General features: G+C 45.2%; 1 long non-coding RNA gene across 2 annotated transcripts in view; it reads left to right on the top strand.

Moving 5' to 3' along the window:
- LOC142294976 (uncharacterized) overlaps positions 1–21,881 on the top strand; it is a 49,818-nt gene that overhangs the window by 8,479 nt on the left and 19,458 nt on the right. The window lies entirely within an intron of this gene.

The following is a 21,881-nucleotide window of genomic DNA, read 5'->3' as shown; positions in this document are numbered from 1 at the left end:
CAATCTGCACTTGAATTCTGTTGTAGAGGTTTCATTTCAATTCCAATGTGGTGGCATGCAGAGCCCAACTCGCGAAAATTGTGTCACGGTCAAATATTTCTGGACCTAACTGTATATGGGGCATGGAGCAGCAGCATAGGGAGGGCTCTGTATGATAAAGGGGGTGCATGGAGTTGGCTCTGTGTTGGCTCACAATATGGGGTGTGATCTGTATGGGGCAGTGGACAGCCTGCAGGGTGGAATCACTGTGGAAAAGGAAACAGTGTGTGGTGAGCTCAGTATGAAAAAGGGGGCAGCGTGGGTTGGACTCAGTATGGAGAAAGGGCAACATGGCTCATTATGTAGAAGTCTAATGTGAGGGAGACAGTTCAAATAGGGGGCAGCATGTGGTGCAGATAGTTTGGAGATCGTAGTTCATAAGTGAGGAGGGTGTAGTGGGTGTAACTCATGAGTGGAAACGTAGTATATAAAGGGGCAGTGTGGAAGCCATGTACCATAATATGGACAGTGTTGGGTCATGTTTTGTGTAGGGATTAAAGTGAGGGACAATCATTTATTTTGGGGGCTTATTTAGGGCACAGCATGGGTAGTTATTTTTATAATGACATGTTATTTTTAAGGGCACTGTGCCGGGATGTGCTACAGAAGAGTGGAGAAGATAGAGGTCTGCAGAGACGAACTGTGGATGTGAAGTCATTATGGCACCAGGTAACAAGGTCTGAGGCTGGATAAATGCAGGTGATAGTTACACATTGGCTAAATTTAGGTTTTAAGTGATTGCTCATCCATATCCAGCAGATGGTTAGTGGTTTAATAGCTGCTCAGCCTGTGACCGCACTTTCGTGTGCACAGTACGATCTTTAATATGATCATCCTGTGCACATAGAATAGCATTGTTCTTGGCAGCGTGTGTTCAAAGGACAATATGCGGCCAAAAAAGATATTTAAAGGCGTATGTCACCCCCCAAATGCCAATTAAACTGTACAAACATTTTTTGGTGGAACATAGCCAATATAAATATCATGCCAGGTAGATACAATGTAACCTAACAAAAAAAAATCTATATATTTTTTTTTTTTTGTACTTAGGGGGCATTGTGCACTTTTGGCGTAGCCTATACCATAAACTAAAGGGAATCTTTTATCAAATGTTAAGTTGAGTTGTATACACCTGGAATGATTTCTGTATGGGCTGTATACACCTGGTATGAATTCTGTCTGAGCTGTATACACCTGGCATGATTTCTGTGTGAGCTATATGCACCTGGCATGATTTCTGTGTGAGCTATATGCACCTGGCATGATTTCTGTGTGAGCGATATACACCTGGTGTGATTTCAGTTTGAGCTGTATACACCTGGTATGATTTCTGTATGAGCTGTTTACGTCTGGTGTGATTTCTGTATGGGCTGTATACACCTGGTTTGATTTCTGTATTGGCTTTATACATCTGGTCTGATTTCTGTATGACCTGTAAAGACCTGGTATGATTTTTGTAAGGGCTGTATACACCTGGTATGATTTCTGTATGGGTTGTATACACCTGGTATCATTTCTGTATGAGTGGTATACACCTGACATGATTTCTGTATAGGCTGTATACACCTGGTATCATTTCTGTATGAGCTGTATACACCTGGCATGTTTTCTGTATGAGCTGTGTACACCTGGTGTGATTTCTGTATGGGCTGTATACACCTGGTATGATTTCTCTATGGGCTGTATACACCTTGTATGATTTCTGTGTGGGCTGTATACACCTGGTATTATTTCTGTGTGGGCTGTATATACCTGGTGTGATTTCAGTTTAAGCAGTGTACACCTGGTATGATTGCTGCATGGGCAGTATACACCTGGTGTGATTTCTGTATGGGCAGTATACATCTGGCGTGATTTCTGTATGACCTGTAAACACCTGGTATGATTTCTGTATGAGCTGTGTACATACTGTGATATTTCTGTATGGGCTGTATATACCTGGTGTGATTTCTGTATGAGCTGTATACACCTGGTATGATTTCTGTATGGGCTATATACATCTGGTATGATTTCTATATGGGATGTATACACCTGGTCTTATTTTTGTATGAGCTGTATACAGCTATAAATAGTTCTGTATGGGCTGTATACACCTGTTATGGTTTCTTTATAGACTTTATACACTTGGTATGATTTCTGTATAGGCTGTATACATTTGGTGTGATTTCTGTATGTGCTGTGTACTCCTGGTATGTTTTCTGTATAGGCTGTATACATTTGGTATGATTTCTGTATGGGCTGTGTACACCTGATCTGATTTCTGTTTGTGTTGCATACACTCCTGGTACGATTTCTGTATAAGCTGTATACACCTGGTGTGATTTCTCTATGGGCTGTATACACCTGGTATGATTTCTCTATGGGCTGTATACACCTGGTATTATTTCTGTATACACCTGGAGTAATCTCAGTTTAAGCTGTATACACCTGGTATGATTGCTGTATGAGTTGTATACATCTGGTGTGATTTATGTAAGGGCTATATACACCTGGTGTGATTTCTGTATAGGCAGTATACATCTGGCGTGATTTCTGTATGACCTGTAAACACCTGGTATGATTCTGTATGAGCTGTATATACATGATATGATTTCTATATGGGCTGTGGACATATTGTGTGATTTCTTTATGGGCTGCATACATCTGTTATGGTTTCTTTATAGACTTTATACACTTGGTATGATTTCTGTATAGGCTGTATACATTTAGTGTGATTTCTGTATGTGCTGTGTACTCCTGGTATGTTTTCTGTATAGGCTGTATACATTTGGTATGATTTCTGTATGGGCTGTGTACACCTGATCTGATTTCTGTTTGTGTTGTATACACTCCTGGTACGATTTCTGTATAAGCTGTATACACCTGGTGTGATTTCTCTATGGGCTGTATACACCTGGTATGATTTCTCTATGGGCTGTATACACCTGGTATTATTTCTGTATACACCTGGAGTAATCTCAGTTTAAGCTGTATACACCTGGTATGATTGCTGTATGAGTTGTATACATCTGGTGTGATTTCTGTATGGGCTGTATACACCAGGTTTAATTTCTTTATGGGCTGTATACACATGGTATTTTTTTGTATAGGCTGTATTCACCTGGTTTGATTTCTGTATGAACTCTATACACCTGATTTGATTTCTGTATATGCTTTATACACCTGGTATGATTTCTGTATGGGCTGTTTACACCAGGTTTGATTTGTTTATGGGCTGTATACACCTGGTATGATTTCCGTATAGGCTGTATACAGCTGGTATGATTTTTGTATGGGCTGTATACACCTGGTATGATTTCTGTATGAGCTGTATACACCTAGTATGATTTCTGTATGAGCTGTATGCACCTGGTATGATTTATGTATGGATTGTATGCACCTTTTGTCATTACTGTATAATCTCTATACACCTGGTATGATTTCTGTATGAGCTGTGTACACCTGGAATGATTTCTGTATATGGTGTCTTCACCTGATATGATTTTAGTATGAGCTGTATACACCTGGTATGGTTTCAGTATGAGCTGTATATACATGGTATGATTTCTGTAAGAGCTGTATACACCTGGTATTATTTATGTATGAGCTGTATACACCTAGTATGATTTCTGTATAGGCTGTATACACCTGGTATGATTTCTGTATGTGCTGTGTACACCTGGGTTGATTTTTGTATGAGCTATATACACCTGGTATGATTTCTTTATGAGCTGTATTCACCTGGTATGATTTCTATATAGGTTTTATACACCTGGTATGATTTCTGTATAGGCTGTATACAAATGGTGTGATTTCTGTATGTGCTGTGTATACCTGGGTTGATTTCTGTATGAGCTGTATACACCTGGTTTGATTTCTGTATGAGCTGTGTTCATATTGTGTCATTTCTTTATGGGCTGTATACACCTCATTTAATTTCTCTATGGGCTGTATACAACTGATATTATTTCTGTATAGGCTGTATACACCTGGTATGATTTCTTTATGAGCTGTATTCACCTGGTATGATTTCTATATAGGCTGTATACACCTGGTATAATTTCTGTATAGGCTGTATACAGCTGGTATGATTTTTGTATAGGCTGTATACACCTGGTATGATTTCTGTATGAACTGTATACACCTAGGATGTTTTCTGTATGAGCTGTATAAACCTGGCATGATTTCTGTATGAGCTGTAGAAATTATGATTTGTTTGTGAGCTCTACACAGCAGCCTGGTATGATTTCTGTATGAGCTGTGTACACCTGGTATGATTTCTGTATGAGCTGTGTACACCTGGTATGATTTCTGTATGAGCTGTATACACCTGGTATGATTTCTGTATAGGCTGTATACACTTGGTGTCATTTCTGTATGAGCTGTATACACCTGGTATGAGTTCTGTATTGGCTGTATACCCCTAGTATGATATCTGTATGAGCTGTATACACCTGGTATGATTGCTGTGTACTCTATATACACCTAGTATGATTTCTATATGAGCTGTGTACACCTGGCATGATTTCTGTATGAGCTGTATACACCTAGTATGATTTCTGTATAGCCTGCCCTGTATACAAATGGTGTGATTTTTGTATAGGCTGTGTACACCTGGTATGATTTCTGTATGACTGTATACACCTGGTATGATTTCTGTATGAGCGGTGTACATTTTGTGTGATTTCTTTATGGGCTGTATACATCTTGTATGATTTTTGTATGGGCTGTATACACCTGGTATGTTTTCTGTATGAGCTGTATACATCTAGTATGTTTTCTGTATGAGCTGTATACACCTGGCATGATTTCTGTATAGGCTGTAAAGAAATGGTGTGATTTTTTTTTTTATGAGCTGTATACACCTGGTACAATTTCTGTATGAGCTGTAAACACCTGGTATGATTTCTGTATAGGCTGTATATAAATGTTGTGATTTCTGTATGGGCTGTATACTCCTGGTATGATTTCTGTATGAGCTGTATACACCTTGTATGATTTCTGTATGAGCTGTATAAACCTGGTATGATTTGTTTGCGAGCTCTATACAGCAGCCTGGTATGATTTCTGTATTGGCTGTATACACCTGGTATGATTTCTGCATGAGCTGTATACATCTGGTATGATTTATGTATGGACTGTATACACCTGGTGTAATTTCTGTATAATCTCTATACACCTGGTATGATTTCTGTATGAGCTGTGTACACTTGGAATAATTTCTGTATATGGTGTATACACCTGGTGTGATTTCAGTATGAGCTGTATACACCTGGTATGGTTTCAGTGTGAGCTGTATTTACATGGTATGATTTCTTTAAGAGCTGTATACACCTGGTATTATTTATGTATGAGCTGTAAACACCTGTTATGTTTTCTATATGGGCTCTATACACCTTGTTTGATTTATGTATGGGCTGTGCACACCTGGTATGATTTCTGTATGAGATGTATACACCTGGTATGATTTCTGTATGAGCTATATACACCTGGTGTGATTTTTGTATGAGCGGTAAACACGTGGTATGATTTCTGTGTGAGCTGTATACACCCGGTTTGATTTCAGTTTAAGCTGTATACACCTGGTATGATTGTTGTATGAGCTGTATACATCTGGTGTGATTTATGTATGGGCTGTATATACCTGGTGTGATTTCTGTATGGGCTGGATACGTCTGGCGTGATTTCTGTATGGGCTGTATACACCTGGTGTGATTTCTGTATGGTCTGTATACACCTGGTGTTATTTTTGTATGAGCTGTATACACCTATAATGATTTCTTTTTGGGCTGTATACACCTGATGTGCCTTTTGTATGGGCTCTATACACATGGTCTAAGTTCTGTATGAGCTGTATAGACCTAGAATGATTTCAGTTTGAGCTATATACACCTGGTATGATTTCTGTATGAGCTATATGCACCTGGTGTGATTTGTGTATGAGCGGTATACACCTGGTATGATTTCTGTATGAGCTGTATACACATGATATGATTTCTGTATGGGCTATATACACCTGGTGTGAATTCTGTATGAGCTGTATACACCTGGTGTTATTTTTGTATGAGCTGTATACACCTATAATGATTTCTGTATGGGCTGTATACACCTGGTATTATTTCTGTATGAGCTGTATACATCTGGTGTGATTTATGTAAGGACTGTATACACCTGGTGTGATTTCTGTATGGGCAGTATACATCTCGCATGATTTCTGTATGACCTGTAAACACATGGTATGATTTCTGTATGAGCTGTGTACATATTGTGTGATTTCTGTATGGGCTGTATACACCTGATGTGTCTTCTGTATGAGATATATGCACCTGGTGTGATTTTTTTGTATGAGTGATATACACCTGGTGTGATTTCAGTTTGAGCTGTATACACCTGGTATGATTTCTGTATGGGCTGTATACACCTGGTATTATTTCTGTATGAGCTGTATACATCTGGTGTGATTTATGTAAGGGCTGTATACACCTGGTGTGATTTCTGTATAGGCAGTATACATCTCGCATGATTTCTGTATGACCTGTAAACACATGGTATGATTTCTGTATGAGCTGTGTACACCTGGTATGATTTCTGTATGGGCTGTATACACCTGGTGTGATTTCTGTATGAGCTTTATACACCTGGTATGATTTCTGTTTGAGCTGTATATACATGGTATTATTTCTGTATGAGCTGTATACACCTGGTATGACTTCTGCATGAGCTGTATACACCTGGTATGATTTGTTAATGAGCTGTATACACCTAGTATGATTTCTGTATAAGCTGTATACATTTGGTGTAATTTCAGTATGACGTGTAAACACCTGGTATGATTTCTGTATGAGCTGTGTACATATTGTGTGATTTCTGTATGGGCGGTATACCCCTAGTATGATATCTGTATGAGCTGTATACACCTGGTATGATTTCTTTATGAGCTGTATTCAATTGGTATGATTTCTATATAGGTTTTATACACCTAGTATGATTTCTGTATATGCTGTATACAAATGGTGTGATTTCTGTATGTGCTGTGTATACCTCGGTTGATTTCTGTATGAGCTGTATACACCTGGTATGATTTCTGTATAGGCTGTATATAAATGTTGTGATTTCTGTATGGGCTGTATACTCCTGGTATGATTTCTGTATGAGCTGTATACACCTTGTATGATTTCTGTATGAGCTGTATAAACCTGGTATGATTTGTTTGCGAGCTCTATACAGCAGCCTGGTATGATTTCTGTATTGGCTGTATACACCTGGTATGATTTCTGCATGAGCTGTATACATCTGGTATGATTTATGTATGGACTGTATACACCTGGTGTAATTTCTGTATAATCTCTATACACCTGGTATGATTTCTGTATGAGCTGTGTACACTTGGAATAATTTCTGTATATGGTGTATACACCTGGTGTGATTTCAGTATGAGCTGTATACACCTGGTATGGTTTCAGTGTGAGCTGTATTTACATGGTATGATTTCTTTAAGAGCTGTATACACCTGGTATTATTTATGTATGAGCTGTAAACACCTGTTATGTTTTCTATATGGGCTCTATACACCTTGTTTGATTTATGTATGGGCTGTGCACACCTGGTATGATTTCTGTATGAGATGTATACACCTGGTATGATTTCTGTATGAGCTATATACACCTGGTGTGATTTTTGTATGAGCGGTAAACACGTGGTATGATTTCTGTGTGAGCTGTATACACCCGGTTTGATTTCAGTTTAAGCTGTATACACCTGGTATGATTGTTGTATGAGCTGTATACATCTGGTGTGATTTATGTATGGGCTGTATATACCTGGTGTGATTTCTGTATGGGCTGGATACGTCTGGCGTGATTTCTGTATGGGCTGTATACACCTGGTGTGATTTCTGTATGGTCTGTATACACCTGGTGTTATTTTTGTATGAGCTGTATACACCTATAATGATTTCTTTTTGGGCTGTATACACCTGATGTGCCTTTTGTATGGGCTCTATACACATGGTCTAAGTTCTGTATGAGCTGTATAGACCTAGAATGATTTCAGTTTGAGCTATATACACCTGGTATGATTTCTGTATGAGCTATATGCACCTGGTGTGATTTGTGTATGAGCGGTATACACCTGGTATGATTTCTGTATGAGCTGTATACACATGATATGATTTCTGTATGGGCTATATACACCTGGTGTGAATTCTGTATGAGCTGTATACACCTGGTGTTATTTTTGTATGAGCTGTATACACCTATAATGATTTCTGTATGGGCTGTATACACCTGGTATTATTTCTGTATGAGCTGTATACATCTGGTGTGATTTATGTAAGGACTGTATACACCTGGTGTGATTTCTGTATAGGCAGTATACATCTCGCATGATTTCTGTATGACCTGTAAACACATGGTATGATTTCTGTATGAGCTGTGTACATATTGTGTGATTTCTGTATGGGCTGTATACACCTGATGTGTCTTCTGTATGAGATATATGCACCTGGTGTGATTTTTTGTATGAGTGATATACACCTGGTGTGATTTCAGTTTGAGCTGTATACACCTGGTATGATTTCTGTATGGGCTGTATACACCTGGTATTATTTCTGTATGAGCTGTATACATCTGGTGTGATTTATGTAAGGGCTGTATACACCTGGTGTGATTTCTGTATAGGCAGTATACATCTCGCATGATTTCTGTATGACCTGTAAACACATGGTATGATTTCTGTATGAGCTGTGTACACCTGGTATGATTTCTGTATGGGCTGTATACACCTGGTGTGATTTCTGTATGAGCTTTATACACCTGGTATGATTTCTGTTTGAGCTGTATATACATGGTATTATTTCTGTATGAGCTGTATACACCTGGTATGACTTCTGCATGAGCTGTATACACCTGGTATGATTTGTTAATGAGCTGTATACACCTAGTATGATTTCTGTATAAGCTGTATACATTTGGTGTAATTTCAGTATGACGTGTAAACACCTGGTATGATTTCTGTATGAGCTGTGTACATATTGTGTGATTTCTGTATGGGCGGTATACCCCTAGTATGATATCTGTATGAGCTGTATACACCTGGTATGATTTCTTTATGAGCTGTATTCAATTGGTATGATTTCTATATAGGTTTTATACACCTAGTATGATTTCTGTATATGCTGTATACAAATGGTGTGATTTCTGTATGTGCTGTGTATACCTCGGTTGATTTCTGTATGAGCTGTATACACCTGGTATGATTTCTGTATGAGCTGTGTTCATATTGTGTCATTTCTTTATGGGCTGTATACACCTCGTTTAATTTCTCTATGGGCTGTATACAACTGATATTATTTCTGTATAGGCTGTATACACCTGGTGTGATTTCTGTATGTCCTGTGTACACCTGGCATAATTTCTGTATGAGCTGTATACATCTAGTATGATTTCTGTATAGGCTGTATACAAATGGTGTGATTTTTGTATGGGCTGTGTACACCTTGTATGATTTCTATATGGGCTGTATACACCTGGTATGATTTCTTTATGAGCTGTATACACCTGGTATGATTTCTGTATAGGCTGTATACAGCTGGTATGATTTTTGTATGGGCTGTATACACCTGGTATGATATCTGTATGAGATGTATACACCTGGTATGATTTCTGTATGAGCTATATACACCTGGTGTGATTTTTGTATGAGCGGTATACACCTGGTATAATTTCTGTGTGAGCTGTATACACCCGGTGGGATTTCAGTTTAAGCTGTATAAACCTGGTATGATTGTTGTATGGGCTGTATATACCTGGTGTGATTTCTGTATGGCCTGGATACATCTGGCGTGATTTCTGTATGGGCTGTATACACCTGGTGTGATTTCTGTATGGTCTGTATACACCTGGTGTTATTTTTGTATGAGCTGTATACACCTATAATGATTTCTTTTTGGGCTGTATACACCTGATGTGCCTTCTGTATGGGCTCTATACACATGGTCTAAGTTCTGTTTGAGCTGTGTAGACCTAGAATGATTTCAGTTTGAGCTATATACACCTGGTATGATTTCTGTATGAGCTATATGCACCTGGTGTGATTTCTGTTTGAGCGGTATACACCTGGTATGATTTCTGTATGAGCTGTATACACATGATATGATTTCTGTATGGGCTATATACACCTGGTGTGAATTCTGTATGAGCTGTATACACCTGGTGTTATTTTTGTATGAGCTGTATACACCTATAATGATTTCTGTATGGGCTGTATACACCTGATGTGTCTTCTGTATGAGATATATGCACCTGGTGTGATTTTTGTATGAGTGATATACACCTGGTGTGATTTCAGTTTGAGCTCTATACACCTGGTATGATTTCTGTATGAGCTGTATACGTCTGGTGTAATTTCTGTATGGGCTGTATACACCTGGTTTGATTTCTGTATGGGCTGTATAAATCTGGTCTGATTTCTGTATGACCTGTAAACACCTGGTATGATTTCTGTATGGGCTGTATATACCTGGTTTGATTTCTGTATTGGTTGTATACACCTGTTTTGATTTCTGTATGAGCTGTATACAACTGATATGATTTCTGTAAGAGTGTATACATCTGGTATGATTTCTGTATTGGTTGTATACACCTGGTGTGATTTCTGTATAGGCTGTATGCACCTGGCATGATTTCTGTATGAGCTGTATACACCTCGTATGATTTCTGTATGGGCTGTGTACACCTGGCAAAAATTCTGTATGTGCTGTATACACCTGGTAGAATTTCTGTATAGGCTATATACACCTGGTATAAGTAGTTTATGAGCAGTATACACATGATATGATTTCTGTATGGGATGTATACACCTGGTATGATTTCTGTATGAGCTTTATACACCTGGTATGATTTCTGTATGAGCTGTATACACCTTATGAGCTGTATACACCTGGAAAGATTTCTGTATGAGCTCTATACACCTGTGTTGTGAATGTCAGTTATGCTTTTGCTGCTGTGAGGCTCCCTCTTGTGGCCAGGAATGGTTTGGACAGAGACCAGGTGTGCTGGAGCAATGGGTATTTCCATTGCTAACTCTCTGTTTATTTAAACCCTGGCCTCCTAGCAGGCTGAGTCGGTTATTATTTGTTCTTTAGTTCTCCAGCCTTTTCATCTTGCTCCAGACCACATCTACCCCAGATAAGTGCTTGGTTCTTTCTTAGTTGTTTTGTTTTTTTTTGTTCTTATCTGGGTTTGTCATTTACTGTGGTTATTGTCAGTTTATTTGCATGCAGGAATCTTCCCTCTTTGTTGCTTAGCTGGGAAGCTCCCTGCATCTATGTTTGGAGTTTTGCTTCTATAAGTCCATGTGTTTGTTGCTTCTTGAATTTGTAATTGTTCCTGTTTTCTGTTCATTGGTTTGACAAGAGCACCTGATATAGGACGGAGTACAGATCATGCGATCTGAGGACCTTTTTGTACTATCAGATATTTGGGTTTTAGTAGGGTTTTTCTCTGGCCACCATCAGCCCCTTTCCAACCTTTTCTATTTAGTTAGTGGTCCTCACCTTTGCTAATCCTATCATCCATCTGTGTATTATATTTTCCTATATCACCGTAGTCTTTGAATGTGGGGGGCTTGCTATACCTTTTGCGGTCTATTTCTGAGGCAAAGAGTTATTCATCTTTCCTTCCTTTATGACAGGTAGTTCTCCGGCTGGGTTCACGATGCATAGGATGTTAGTTCACCCCTCAGCTACTTAAAGTGTTGATGGTCAGTAAGGGGATGGCGGCCAGATTAGTTGCCAATGCTCTTGTCACCTTTTTGCCAATGATCTATTGTGATCATCCATGGTTCTGGATCATAACACACCTGGTATGATTTCTGTATGAGCTGTATACGTCTGGTGTGATTTCTGGATGGGCTGTATACACCTGGTTTGATTTCTGTTTTTGGGTGTATACATCTGGTCTGATTTCTGTATGAGCTGTGTACATCTGGTGTGATTTCTGTATGGGTTGTGTACACCTGTTTTGATTTCTGTATGAGCTGTATATGTGCCGCCCCGTGCCAGCAGCCTGCGCTGCTCAGATCCAGACCTTCCGGTGGGTGGCTCGAGGGTCTCCGGGCCCGGAGGTCTCGCCGACATGCCGAATAAAATGGGGGGGACGTAGATGTACGGGCTAGGCCGTATTAGGTTCATGACGCCACCCACGGTGTGTGGTGAGGTATGGCACCACCGCTGCTGTTGTAGGGGCACCTGGGGGAGATGTTGTGCAGCAAGTTGTTAACCCCTCCATGGGCAGGAATGGTGGCCCCGGGGCCTGATGGCTCGGTAGAGTGGATAGCGACCACAGGGATTGTCTGTGTACTCACGGTTAAGAAACCACACAATTCTCTGGTAAAGCAAGATGATGGTGGCCGGTGCTGCGGCCGGTTGCATTTGTATCCCCCCCCCCGGTTGGTGGTCTCTATCCTTTTCCTGCACTGTTTTGTGTAAGTTACACTTCCTCTTGTGAAACTCAGGAGTCCGCTCCCGGTTGGATGCGGCCTAAGGAGGCGTGCCCGCAGACGCTGGCCCGTGGGATCTATGGGCCCTGGCGGTGAACTCCTATCCCTATCGATAGGCTGTTGTCTTCTATGAGGGACTTTGGGTGGGATAAGACCTCTAGTCCTGGCCTCAATCGGTGAATTAACCAGCCCCGGTTGGTTCCGGTCCTGGCTTCAGGGTCCGAGTACCCCCTTTTGTGCTACGGTTTCCGTGTCGGTTCCCCGTGTCAGTACCGGCGGGCTACAACCCTGTCCCGGTCCACCTCAGTTCCACCGAGCCGTCTTCCCAGCTCCTGCTGACGGAGACCACCGTCTGCCTCCTAGCCAAAGGCAACAGGGCTCCTACCCTGATACCGGTCAGTCAGCTTCAGGCCTGACACACAGGCCTGACCTTGAACTTCAACTGATCTGCACTTCACTAACTACTTTCCCGCCCCGGGCTGCCTAGACCCCTGGGTGGGCGTGTACCAACCGCCTGGTTACGCCCACTGGTCTGTCTATCTGTCCCTAAGGGGGGTGACTAGGGCTTAATGGTTGGCTGTGTGTTTCTTAATGGGGGATGGTGTTATGCGGGGGCCTATCTGTGACTACCTGGTTTTGCCAGAGCGTCACATACCCCCTTGGTTAAAAACAGACCGTCCGTGGGCTGTCCGACCACCACCGTTTATTGAACTGGAAAAGATAAAAAAAGGGGTAAAACAGTTTACAATAATAATAATATATTTACAATTAAGCATATTTAGTTTTACTTCCCTTACGGGAGGCATGTTACTTGAACGTTGCACATATAATAAACCGGGACGGGACAGACCGGGTCCTTCTCACCTCACCCCCACCCAAACAAATCTAGCCTTGATGCTGCCTCTAAAACCAGGTCAGCACCCCTTTTCCCGAGTCCAGGAAACAGGTTCGGGTGGTGCCCAAATGGGCCAGGTAAAAAGTTCCTTACCCGGCAGTCCTTTTCAAGGGCTCCGCGTCCAGGGGACCCCTGACCCGGAGGATGGTCACCGGTTTTGCTGGTGACCGGGCCTCGGCCTACTCTACTGCAGGCCCTTCCTCCAAACAGCCTCTCCAGAGACTGCGGCAGGTGAGAAGGTGGTCAGGGAGTATTTACAAAACCCAAAAGTTTATGGGTTGGCCTGCAAGTTCTCAGCCATTGTCTTTAGAACTTTAAAACGGGAATCACAGACGGTCCCAACGGGGAACTCTCAACTTTTCGGTAGCTGGGAACCACTGCCTAACATTCTTCTTCTTCAGGGGAGGGCAAACCACCCCCTCTCTCTGCAATGCCGGGTGTAGGTCACCAGCTCCCCGGGCTCCAGGTCACAGTTGGGATGGCCAACGGGCAGGTGAGAGGCCATGTCCTCCGGGACACAAATATTTCGGCCTCCAGGCCCGGTTCATAAATAAAACCCCACCCATTTTGGGGGTTAAAATGTCAGACCTGGCCTTGACACATCGGGCCCCTCACTCGGAAAGTGGCATTTCTTAGATTGCTTTTTCCCGGCAGGTCCGGGACATGACCTCCGCCTTACGCTTCTCCCGGGCCGCAATCTCCTTGCCGAGCTGGCACCGCTGCCGCTCCCAGTACGGAGCATCTGCTGCCTGCTCTGGTTCAACCTGCACGGGGGCCGGGCCCATTCGGAGTCCCTCCGTGCTAGCTACGACCGGCACCTCTGGCAATGGAGGGCCCCACTGTGACGTGGCTCGTACGGCTGACCCGCAGGTGCATCCCTGCTGCGCCTCAGCCTAGGCCGGGAATCTGGGAGCGGTTGGTGCTTTTTGCAGTGCTGGCTTCAGGTCGGGGACTGTCACCGCTGCGGCCGGGCGGGTAGCCGGGGCCGTCGTCATCACGGGCATTTGCTCCTCCGGGACTGGACGGGACATCTTCCGGGCGGTGCACGGGCGTGGAGCTGGCGTGGGAACCGGGGTGGTGACAGACTCGCTGTCGGCGGCTTCTGCTGGCAGGCCCTCATGGGCGAATGGAACAGACACCACTGCCGGTGGTGGTGGCTGCGGACCGAGCGGGGTGTCGGCCACAGGCGCGGGCGACAAGGGGAGCAGCGTGACGGGCAGGCCGGGTCCCTCAGCCTGGTCGGCCGGTCCCTGGGGGACATAGGGGCGTGGGTCGCTTACCCGCTCCTCCGAGGCTGCTTCCACCTCACGGGCCCGAACGGCTGCCGCTAACTCCGCCATCTCGGCCGTCCATTGCTTGAGCATATGGCTCACCTGTGCCTGGATCCGGCGGCACATGCGCTCCGTCTGGGCTTCTACCCAGTCGGCTGTTCCGGGCGCGGGCTCCTTCGCTGCGGGCTTGCTAGATGGGTCAGCCATGCTGCACTGCTGGTATCCAGGAACGAGAAGCGTGGCAAGGTCCTGGGGTCCCTGCCCTTTATCTGCTTGGTTACATGTCGCAGAATCTTCACCCGCCCCCCTTGGTCTTTTGCCGGCACTCCTCTCTGTGGCTTGTTAGTTTCATTTTTCGACTTCCGGTTCGCTTTCCGGCTGCGTTCTCAGGGGGCGGGGATTCGGCTTTCATGCCCTTTTCTCGGGGAAGAGGATGCTGGGCGGGAGTTTTTGCGCCCAAAAATGGTGACAAGATGGCGACTTCTGAAAATTTTACAACGGATCACCGCTGACTGTCCACAAGGTAAGTGGATGGGTAAGTATCCTGTTCGTGACGCCAAGTTTCGGGGTAGGCCACCCCCGTGCCAGCAGCCTGCACTGCTCGGATCCGGACCTTCCGGTGGGTGGCTTGAGGATCTCTGGACCCGGGGGTCTCGCGGACACGCCGAATAAAATGGGGGGGACGTAGATGTACGGGCTAGGCTGTATTAGGTTCGTGACGCCACCCACGGTGTGTGGTGAGGTATGGCAACACCGCTGCTGTTGTAGGGGCACCTGGGGGAGATGTTGTGCAGCAAGTTGTTAACCCTCCGTGGGCAGGGGTGGTGGCCCCGGGGCCTAATGGCTCGGTACAGGGGATAGCGACCACAGGGAGTGTCTGTGTACTCACGGTTAAGAAGCCACACAAGTCTCTGGTAAACCAAGGTGATGGTGGCCGGTGCCGCGGCCGGTTGCATTCGTGTCCCCACCCGGTTGGTGGTCTCTATCCTTTTCCTGCACTGTTTTGTGTAAGTTAGACTTCCTTGTGTGAAACTCAGGAGTCCGCTCCCGGCTGGATGTGGCCTAAGGAGCCGTGCCCGCAGATGCTGGCTCGTGGGATCTATGTGCCCTGGCGGTGACCTCCTATCCATATCGGTGGACTGTTGTCTTCTATGAGGGACTTTGGGTGGGACAGGACCTCTAGTCCTGGCCTCAATCGGTGAATTAACCAGCCCCGCTTGGTTCCGGTCCTGGCTTCAGTGTCCGAGTACCCCCCTTTGTGCTCCGGTTTCCGGGTCGGTTCCCCGTGTCGGTACCGGCGGCTACAACCCTGTCCCGGTCCACCTTTGTTCCACCGAGCCATCTTTCCGTCTCCTGCTGACGGAGACCACCATCTGCCTCCTAGCCAAAGGCAACAGGGCTCCTACCCTGGTACCGGTCAGTCAGCTTCACGCCTGACACACAGGCCTGACCTTGAACTTCAACTGATCTGCACTTCACTAACTACTTTCCCGCCCCGGGCTGCCTAGACTCTGGGTGGGCGTGTACCAACCGCCTGGTTACACCCACTGGTGTGTCTATCTGTCTCTAAGGGGGGTGACTAGGGTTTAATGATTGTTTGTGTGTTTCCTAATGGGGGACGGTGTTATGCGGGGGCATATCTGTGACTACCTGGTTTTACCAGGGCGTCACATATACACCTGGTATGATTTCCGTATTGGCTGTATACACCTGGTGTGATTTCTGCATGGGCTGTATGCACCTGGTATCATTTCTGTATGAGCGGTATACACCTGATTTGATTTCTGTATAGTGTGTATACAACTGGTGTGATTTCAGTTTGAGCTGTATACACCTGGTATGATTTCTGAATGAGCTGTATACATCTGATGTGATTTCTGTATGGGCTGTATGCACTTGGGATGATTTCTGTATGGGCTGTATATACCTGGTATAATTTTTGTATGAGCGGTATACACCTGATACGATTTCTGTATAGGCTGTATTCACCTGGTATGATTTCTGTATGAGCTGTATATACATGGTATGATTTCTGTATGGGCTCTGTACACCTGGTATGATTTCTGTATGAGCTGTATACATCTGGTATGATTTCTGTATGGGCTATGTACACCTGCATGATTTCTATATGGGTTGTATACACCTGATATGCAAGGCCACCATCAGGGCATTACTAGTGTGACTCCTGTATCTGGCCCGGTGAAAAGAGGGGGGCCCGGCTGACAGCCCGAGCTCCTCCCCTTTCATTCCTCTGCTCACCGGGCCCCATGGGCAGGGAGCGGGGACGTTGCACTGGCAGACATATCGCGCTGCAGCACCTGCAGTCCCACAGGGGCCCCAAGCGGGAGCGGGCCCCTAGAGCCTGAAAACGTGTTAACCCCTTAGCGACCTATGAAGTACTGGGTACGTCATGGCTCCCTGGTACTTAAGGACCCATGACATACCCAGTAGGTCATGGCGAGATCGTGGCCCTGGAGCTCCAGTGGATGCGATCACTGCAAATATCTTAGGTTCAGGAAGGAGGGGCCCTCTGCCTGACCTCAGGAGGGGTGGTGTCTCCTCCCCAGACCTAAGGAGGCTGTGATTGGCTGACGAAATGGCTATTACATTGAAATCCAGCCATCATCAGTGCAGCTGTAGCACTGATCATTGGCTGGAGCTGGGTGACCTCAGTTTCATCCGCCCCCAGCTCTGATTGGAGAGATCAGCCTTGTGACCGATCTCTCCAATCACTGTGGATCTGGGGCCGGAGACTGCTCCCCTCAGCTCACTCTGTCCGTGGAAGCTGAGAGCGATCGGTAAGTTATAGACACTGTCTCCTAGTCCTTACAGTCGCCGGCTGCAGAAGTCACTGCCCCCCATCCACCGCCACTGTACCCATCTGCTGCCTCCCCTCCATCTGCCACCGCTCTCCCCCATCAGCCGCTGCCCCCCTCCCTCATCTGCTGCCCCCTCTCACCTTCCTCCACCTGCTGTGATCCCCCCACCTGCTGTGATCCCCCCACCTGCTGTGAGCCTCACCACCTGTTGTAAGCCCCCCACCTGCTGTGTACCCCCCCACCTGCTGTGTGCCCCCCACCTGCTGGGAGCCCCCCCCACCTGCTGTGATCCCCCACCTACTGTGATCCCCCCCACCTGTTGTGATCCCTCCACTATCTATCTATCTATCTATCTATCCATTCCTCTCTCTATCTCTCTATTCCTCTATCTAGCTATGATTCTATCTGTCAATTTATCTCCTTTCTATCTGTAGCACCCACAGCGCAGGGGTTAAATGTTACTCATCACCGGTTGGCCCTGCCCGGCTTCGTGGCCCCAAGTTGTACAATAAAAGGGGATTTGGAAGATGGTGGGGGAATGATGAGGATGATAGTCTTGTGACGCCAACTGTGGTACGTGGCCAGGGATTAGCCGCCGCTGCTGTCGCTGTGCTCCGGGGCGGATGATGTTGCAGCAAGGATGGTTCTGCTCCCCACAGGCTTAGCGAGGCCCCGGGGAGGATGATGAGAAGAGTAGTGGCCGTTGGCACCGAAGCGCGGGGCGACGGCAATCAAAAGGCTGAATCAGTTGCTGTTTTTCCAGCCGTGATGGGCACCAGCCGATCCCGGATCCGTTGGAGGTTAGAACCGGTATGGTGGTCGATGGGCCCTTCCTTGTTGCGCCTTTAAAGATGGATCCCTGTGGCCTGAAGCTGCTTGGGGACTCCGGTTTGTGTAGTGTTAGCTCCTGTCCCGTGTGTAGGTGACGTGGGGCCGCTCTGGGACTTGACTGTAATCAAGACTCCGGACCCTATGTGGCACTGTGCTCCGGGATCTCATGGTGGTCAGAGGGACCTGCAATCCCCCTGTCCTGCAGATTCTGGTGATACAAGGTGAAGTCTGTTCCACCCTAATGCTCTGCACCCTGAACCGCACCGGTCCCGCTCCTGTTCTCTCCTGCTGGAGAACACTCTAACTGTTGTGTAAGTTCCTAACTCCCCCTGGTGGCTGCTCCTCCCCCGGTTCCCTGTCACTAGTGGGTGGCTGCCCCCCATGTTTGGTGACTACCTTAAGACCCGACCTTAGCCCGGTCCCCAATGGGGAGGGCAACCTGGTTGTGTGTATGAGTTTGTGTTGTGGAACTAGTACCGACCTCCTCTGGAGCCAAGATGAGTACTGCACCTTAAGTGAGGTGCAGTACCCTGTGGTGACTGAAGCCACAGGGGCGCCACATATCTATCTATCTATCTATCTATCTATCTATCTATCTATCCATCTATCTAGCCATCTATCTATGATTCTATCTATCTACAGTCAGGGCCAGAAATATTTGGACAGTGACACAAGTTTTGTTATTTTAGCTGTTTACAAAAACATGTTCAGAAATACAATTATATATATAATATGGGCTGAAAGTGCACACTCCCAGCTGCAATATGAGAGTTTTCACATCCAAATCGGAGAAAGGGTTTAGGAATCATAGCTCTGTAATGCATAGCCTCCTCTTTTTCAAGGGACCAAAAGTAATTGGACAAGGGACTCTAAGGGCTGCAATTAACTCTGAAGGCGTCTCCCTCGTTAACCTGTAATCAATGAAGTAGTTAAAAGGTCTGGGGTTGATTACAGGTGTGTGGTTTTGCATTTGGAAGCTGTTGCTGTGACCAGACAACATGCGGTCTAAGGAACTCTCAATTGAGGTGAAGCAGAACATCCTGAGGCTGTAAAAAAAAGAAAAAATTCATCAGAGAGATAGCAGACATGCTTGGAGTAGCAAAATCAACAGTCGGGTACATTCTGAGAAAAAATGAATTGACTGGTGAGCTTGGGAACTCAAAAAGGCCTGGGCATCCACGGATGACAACAGTGGTGGATGATCGCCGCATACTTTCTTTGGTGAAGAAGAACCCGTTCACAACATCAACTGAAGTCCAGAACACTCTCAGTGAAGTAGGTGTATCTGTCTCTAAGTCAACTGTAAAGAGAAGACTCCATGAAAGTAAATACAAAGGGTTCACATCTAGATGCAAACCATTCATCAATTCCAAAAATAGACAGGCCAGAGTTAAATTTGCTGAAAAACACCTCATGAAGCCAGCTCAGTTCTGGAAAAGTATTCTATGGACAGATGAGACAAAGATCAACCTGTACCAGAATGATGGGAAGAAAAAAGTTTGGAGAAGAAAGGGAACGGCACATGATCCAAGGCACACCACATCCTCTGTAAAACATGGTGGAGGCAACGTGATGGCATGGGCATGCATGGCTTTCAATGGCACTGGGTCACTTGTGTTTATTGATGACATAACAGCAGACAAGAGTAGCCGGATGAATTCTGAAGTGTACCGGGATATACTTTCAGCCCAGATTCAGCCAAATGCCGCAAAGTTGATCGGACGGCGCTTCATAGTACAGATGGACAATGACCCCAAGCATACAGCCAAAGCTACCCAGGAGTTCATGAGTGCAAAAAAGTGGAACATTCTGCAATGGCCAAGTCAATCACCAGATCTTAACCCAATTGAGCATGCATTTCACTTGCTCAAATCCAGACTTAAGACGGAAAGACCCACAAACAAGCAAGACCTGAAGGCTGTGGCTGTAAAGGCCTGGCAAAGCATTAAGAAGGAGGAAACCCAGCGTTTGATGTCCATGGGTTCCAGACTTAAGGCAGTGATTGCCTCCAAAGGATTCGCAACAAAATATTGAAAATGAAAATATTTTGTTTGGGTTTGGTTTATTTGTCCAATTACTTTTGACCTCCTAAAATGTGGAGTGTTTGTAAAGAAATGTGTACAATTCCTACAATTTCTATCAGATATTTTTGTTCAAACCTTCAAATTAAACGTTACAATCTGCACTTGAATTCTGTTGTAGAGGTTTCATTTCAAATCCAATGTGGTGGCATGCAGAGCCCAACTCGCGAAAATTGTGTCACTGTCCAAATATTTCTGGACCTAACTGTATATCTGCTGAAAGAGCCTTAAAGTGAATCTGTCAGCAGGTTTTTGCTCCCTCATGTGAGAGCAGCATAATGTAGAGACAGATACCCTGATTCCAGCGATGTGTCACTTACTGAGCTGTTTGCTTTCATTGTGATAAAATCCATGTTTTCTCTGCTGCAGATCTAGCAATTATACAGACCTCATGAATATGCTGGACTACCTGCAGCATGACAAGTAGCCCTGTAATGATAATCTCCTGCTGATTAACCAGTGATGTTATCAAAACTACACTAAGCAGCCCAATAAGTGACAATCGCTGGAATCAGGATCTCTTCCCCTATGTTATGCTGCGCTCAGATTAGGTGTTAAAAACCTGGTGACAGATTCCCTTTGAAGGGGTTGTTAGGTCTAAATCCACAAGTCTGCCTTATTACAATTTGGTTTCAATTAGTTTAAAAACTGTATGTCACACATTCCCTTAAAGAAAAAAAATAGATATACCAAAAATAAATATATACCAAGGAAGTTAGATTTAAAAAAAAAAAAAAAAGTTAGAATAGGACCCTGCCCAAAGTGTCTACCTTGTCGTTGTGGCAGGCTTAAAAAAAATCTTTTGGCCAAAACAAAATCTGATGGCTGCGTGTATGATACGGTGTTCAATGTGAAGGGTTAATGTGTGATTGGTGAGGTTGTAGTGTGACGCCCTGGCCAGCCAGGTGGTCACAAATAGGGCCCCTACACAACACCAGTCCCTCACAAGTAACACACAGCCAACCACATAAACCCTAGTCACCACCCCCAGGGCTTGATAGACACACCAGGGGGCGGAACCAGGCAGTTGGAAGACGCCCACCAAGGAGTCTAGTCAGCCCAGGGGCGGGAAAACACGCAGATTGTGTTGAGTTTTAGTTGGAGAGGAGTGTGGCTGGAGCTGTGTGCAGCTCCAGCAGAGGCGAATACCCCAATTTGACTGGTGCCAGGGTTGGACAGGCAGTCCACCATTACAAACAGGTGCAGGAGAAAGATAGAGACCACCAGCCGGGTGGGGGACCAAAACGCAGCCGGCTGCAGGCACCGACCACCATCATTTTGGTTTACCAGAAACTCGTGTGTTTCCTTCTGAGTGAGTACACCAGCACCCTGCGGTCGTCCATCTCCCTGCACCAACCAAGCCAACGGGTCCGGGGCCACATCCCTGCCCACGGAGGGGCTAACAACTTGCTGCATAACATCTCCCCCGGGTGCCCCGTAACAGCAGTGGTGGTGTCCACCTTCACCA

This window comes from Anomaloglossus baeobatrachus, chromosome 3 (genome assembly GCF_048569485.1).
Source record: "Anomaloglossus baeobatrachus isolate aAnoBae1 chromosome 3, aAnoBae1.hap1, whole genome shotgun sequence".
Taxonomy (NCBI): domain Eukaryota; kingdom Metazoa; phylum Chordata; class Amphibia; order Anura; family Aromobatidae; genus Anomaloglossus; species Anomaloglossus baeobatrachus.
This window is presented reverse-complemented; position numbering and strand designations above follow the sequence as displayed.